This window comes from Mus pahari, chromosome 2 (assembly GCF_900095145.1).
Source record: "Mus pahari chromosome 2, PAHARI_EIJ_v1.1, whole genome shotgun sequence".
NCBI lineage: Eukaryota > Metazoa > Chordata > Mammalia > Rodentia > Muridae > Mus > Mus pahari.
The window spans coordinates 88972338-88977953 of NC_034591.1; the positions used below are offsets into that span (position 1 = coordinate 88972338).

General features: G+C 44.7%; 2 pseudogenes; both read right to left on the reverse strand.

Moving 5' to 3' along the window:
- Nucleotides 1-793: 793 nt before the first annotated feature.
- On the reverse strand, nt 794-948 carry LOC115063557 (annotated as a pseudogene).
- A 3580-nt stretch (nt 949-4528) lies between these two features.
- On the reverse strand, nt 4529-5258 carry LOC110317187 (annotated as a pseudogene).
- Between the last annotated feature and the right edge of the window lie 358 nt (nt 5259-5616).

A 5616-nucleotide genomic window follows, 5' to 3' on the forward strand; every position in this document is an offset into this window, starting at 1 on the left:
TCAACAATTAAGAACTATTCTTTGAAGATTCCTGTCTTAGGGTTTCTATTTCTGCACAGACATCATGACCAAGGAGCACGTTGGGGAGGAAAGGGTTTATTCAGCTTACACTTCTGCACAGCTGTTCATCACCAAAGGAAGTCAGGACTGGAACTCAAGCAGGTTAGGAAGCAGGAGATGATGCAGAGGCCATGGAGGGATGTTATTTACTGGCTTGCTTAGCTTGCTTTCTGAATTCAAGACTACCAGCTCAGGGATGGCACCACACACAATTGGACCTTCCACTAATTAAGAAAATGCCTTGCAGCTGGATCTCATGGAGGCATTTCCTCAAGGGAGGCTCCTTTCTCTGTGATAACTCCAGTTTGTGTCAAGTTGACACACAAAACCAGACAGTACAATTCCTGACTTCGATTCCCAGCACCTGCATGGTGGTTACAACTATCTATAATGGGATCTGGTGCCCTCTTCTGGTGTGCAGGCACTCGTGCAGACAAAGCACCTATCTACATAGAATACATTAAATAAATAAATCTTTTTTTCAGAAGTACCACAACAGTGTACTTTTACCCTCTTTTATTTATTTATTTATTTAAATTGTTGCTACATTTATTTGTTTGTGTGTGTGTTATAAAAATCCCACAGCATATGTGTGGGTTCCAGTCAATATGTAGGGGTCAGTTCTCATCTTGCATCATGTGGGTCCTGGCCTTCAAACTCAGGTCATTGGGCTTGGCAGCAAGCACTTTAATCCATCAAGCCATCTTGTCTTTGCCCCTCTCCCACCTCCTCAGGGAGAACTTGAGCAGAGTCCTCCATTACCATAAATTATTTAGTCAAGTTTCCCTCATCTGGGAAAATTGCAGGGGTCAACACATCCAGACCACAATGAATTTGCTTAGCCTTGGGAAAACCACCTTCATCTTCACGGTTATACCATGAAGGTATAACCCTGTCAGGTGAGTGTGTTATTTGCCTCTTGATGAGCTTTTTATATGCCACTGAAAATATTTATTGAGTCCTATTTATACCAGTCAGCATTTTAGGCACCTGAGATAAAGCTGTGAACACAACAGAGATCTCCACCCTCTAGGCACTTATATTCAGAAGAACAATAGGGGATATAATTAATATGTCAACTGTACAGTGTCACATATTGTACTATCCAGAAAAGAAAAGTTGGACAAGGCAAGAGGCTTCAGAAAATTGTAGGGCGGGGTTTTATTTTGTATTAAGTGGAGATGGAAAGGTGCGCTTCACCCAGGAGGTAATTTAAGGGAAGGAAGCTAAGCATACAGTGTCCCTCTATGAGCCATTGCAAAGGCATGCTGGGAAGGAAGTAAGACTGGCATCATGTGACAAAAGCAGGAAGTAGTGGGGATGAAGCCAGAGAAGACAGGTTATGCTTAGGCACAGATCCTGTGGCAACTTGGAGCCATTAAGGTTTTTCTCTGAATGAAAAGGAGAGGGCCTTGTGGTTCAGGTTTGTTTGTTTGTTTGTTTGTTTGTATGTGACAGTGTCTCATGTAGCCCAGGCTGGCTTTAAACATGCTATGTAGTGAGGATAAGCTTGAACTTCTAATCCTCCTGCCTCCTGAGTGCTAGGATGATAGACATATACTGACATGCTCAGTTCATTCAGCATGCCTAGTTTATGTGGTGCTAGAGAGCCAACCCAGGGCTTTCCACATACCAGGTAAGCGTCCTATCAACCCAGCTACCCCCCCCCCCCAGCCCTAGAATCAACTTCCCATAGAAAGAGAATGTCCTCCGGTGAGGCAGTGGAGGAGGTGATGCTGATGTTGATGCTGATGCAAATGTGCCTGTTGTGGGAACTTCTGGACCCTTTCCCTGTCTGCCCAGGCTGGGAAGATGGACAGCTCAGAGCTCTGCAGGGGTAGGGGTTGGGCAGATAAACAGTCCTCTAGGAAAAGTTGGTCAGAGGAGGGAAGAATGGGACAAAAGCTAGAGACTCATTTCAAATTCAATTAAATAGAAGTAGAAAATATTATTCAATGGTCAGGTGTGGCAGCACACACTTGGAAGGGGGCAGGGGGAGGGTCCTGACTTCCAGGCTAGCCTTGGCTATAGAATAAGACCCTGTCTTAAAAAAAGAAAAAAATCAGCCCTGAAAACAGACTTGTAAAGTAGAGATTTTTTTTTTTTCCTGCTAGCTAATTCCCACGCCACATTTGCCTGGCAGATGCTGTAAACCCTTGGTCTTGGACTCTTAGCAACCTTCTAGCCTCTGGGCTCTGTTACTGCCTGCCTCCCTGGAGCTAGTCTGGTGAATGAATATCTTGTTCTGTTCAGTCGCAGATGAAATGAATTCTTCTGTCTCCAGCTGCACCACACCCTTTCACCGCCTCCCACTGAGTTCTGGCTTCTGGTCTAGACAAGACAATTTTGTGCTCATTTGCATAGCAGAGATTATTGATATCAGTCAGATCCCCAGTGAACAAATTCTCAGACCTGTCTCAGCCCAGGTTCCCAGCTTCAGCCCCAGCCCAGCTCCAATCTCTTTTCTTAGGCAGTGTCTTCCCTTTCCACTGGAAGGGTCAATGGTCCACTGGAAGGGTAAATCCAGCAAAAGTCCCCAGGAGTAACAATGATGAGGTATCCCATGGAGATGATGCAGTTATCATCATAGACCCTGAGAAGCCATGGGAAATGAACTTGGCCATGGGTGGAACCCAGAGGGACGGGCAAGTGCCCATAAAAAGGTGAGCTCAGGCCAGGGAAGTGTCTCTGCCAGTGCAGAGCTTGCCTAACATACAATGTGCATGGTGGCACAAGCCTGAAATCTTGACAGGAGAATCAAGTTTAAAGTTATCATTGGGATTGAAAATAAAAAAGATTTATTTTTATTTTTCCACATAGAGATATTTCACCTGCACATAAGTCTGTGCACCGCTTCTGTGCCTAATAACAACAGAGACCAGAAGTGAGTGTCTGATCCCTGGAATGGGAGTTATAGAAGGTTGTGGGTTCTGGGAATGAAACCCAGGTCCTCTGCGAGTAGAAACAGTGCTCTTAATTGCTGAGCCATCTTTCTAGCCCCTACATAGAGATGTTAAAAGCCAGCCTGGGCTACATGACATCTTGTGTAAAAAAAAAAAAAAAGTTTTCCAGTGTCAATGAAATGCCTTTACAGACATGCTGTCACCTCTCAGATTCTCTAATTTTCTGTGTGTGGGGATATGAGCATGAGTGTTGTGCCCTCAGAGACCAGAGGTTTCAGATCCCTTGGTGCTGGAGTTAGAGGCAGATGTGAGCCATCTGATGTAGGTGCTGGGAACTGAATTTGGGTCCTCTGAGTCTTCAACCCCAGGAGCCTTTAAAGACACTTTGTTTCCTAATCATCTCTCACATCCAATGAACTTGTTGTGCTGTATGTAAGGAGACCAGCCAAAGGCTGCATCTCCAGGCTGCTAATAAGAAGAACGCAGCAGGTATGATGGCGTGTATGGTGGTGTATGCCCGTAATTCTACCACTTGGGAGGTCATCATAAGTTCAGGGCCAGCCTGTGCTACACGGTCAAACATAGTAAAAACTTATGAAGCAAACAAACACAGTAATAACAAGCTATGTAGCTGAAGAACTGGCATGTCTGGCTGACAATGATATAGCTTCGGGTAGAGTACTTGCCTACTATGTGCAAAACTCTGGGTTCAATCCCCAACATTGCAAAACAGATATAAAGGGACCAATTGGTTAATACTTGGTGTATTGGTTACTTTTCTGGTGTTGTGAGAAAGTACCCTGCATTAAGGAACTTAAGGAATGTCATTTCAGCTTATGGTTCCAGGAGGACAGAGGCCATAAAGCAGGGGAGCAAAGGCAGGGTGGCAGGAGCAGGATCCTGGCTGATCACATTTTACTCACACACAGGAAGCAGAGAGAGCAATCTGGAAGTGGAGTCACACTATAAACCCTCAAAACCCGCCCCCAACCACCTGCTTGTCCAGGAATGCTTTCCCTAATGTTCCACTGAACTGGCCAGACAGTTCTACCAACTGGGGGCTGAGTGCTCAAATGCATCTTATGTGGGACATTTCTCAGTCAAATCACAATACATAAGAAAAAGGATGTTTAAAATTTGATTAACTCAGATATTTGTCACAGCAAGTGAAAATTGCTAAGGTATGTATCAATTTAAAAGAACTTTCAATGGTATTTTTGTTGTTCTTTTTTTTATCTTTCTTAGATTTTATTTTTTATGTGTATGTGGTGTGGCTGTATGTATGTATGTATGTATGTACGTATACATGTATGCCTGGTACCTGAGGAAGCCAGAAGAGGGAGTTGGATCTCTTGGCACTGGATTTACAGGCAGTTTTGAGCGCCATATTGGTGCTGTCCAGACCCCAAGGTTTCTCTTTTGTCCAGAAAGCAGGTAATTTATTGGAGGTTGACCTACTGTTAAAACCTTTTAGTATAAAACCTATATTTTATACATTACTCTTTAGAAAAGGTCAGGGCGTTACACCCTCTAATAGTCCACAGCTGCAGATGGATGTAGGAACAGGTAAGCTCTCGGTGGGTCAGTTTCCGCTTGCCTGCAGAGTTCAGGACTTGTCAGAGGTCAATACAGAGTCAAACACTGTGGATAAGACCTTGCAGATTGCTTGGGCTTGCTCCAGGCTGTTACACTGGTAAACCCACAGGCTGTATTCTTCATTGCTTGCATCTGTGGTCTTGAGTGCCAGCAAACTTTTCCCAGCTCCCAGGCCATCATCGTAGCATTCCTATGTAGAACACCATGCTGATCCGTGGTCGAGACTTTTATGCCGTACTTAGAAACACCCAGAATGAACTCCTCTTCCAAGGGAACAAAAGGCAACTTTCCATCTTGCTGGGCGACATCTATGTAATTTATCAGGTCTAGTGGTCCTTCAAGGCTCTTCCCCTCAGACACAGCCAGTTTCTCGATGGCACCAACATACTTTATTCGGAACTCAGCACGTGTGTCTAAATTGCTGTTACTCTGTCCTGAGCTTTTAGTGGAGTCTGTACCGAGGCTGGCGACAGTGCTGGATCTCGAAAGCCCTCCAAGGCTGGAATCCACAGACTTGCTCTTTGTACTGATTTAACTGCTCTGGGAACTGCTGCTGCTATGTCTCTTCCTGCCTTTGCGAAACATCTTTCACCATAGCTCGATCCAGAGAAGATGCCCCAGTGGAACAAATGTTGTTTCCAGGACTCGCCTCCTCGGCTCGTTCCCCGGTGGCCCCAGCCTCGCGGGGTGTGGGATGGTCCAGCGGCGGTGACCGGGAAGCTACTCCAGTTCTTTGTTGTTGTTCTTATTTCTTCTTTTCTTCTTCCTTTTTTTTTTTTTTTTTTTTGATTTATTTATTTATTATATGTAAGTACACTGTAGCTGTCTTCAGACACTCCAGAAGAGGGCATCAGATCTCGTTATAGATGGTCGTGAGCCACCATGTGGTTGTTGGGATTAGAACTCAGGACCTTCGGAAGAGCAGTCAGTGCTCTTACCCACTGAGCCATCTCACCAGCCCCTCTTCTTCCTTTTAAAAAATTATTGTGTGTATGTATGAGCACGATGCAGGAGAATAAATGTGTGAGATGTGTAAGTGTGTGTTGGAAGACAACCT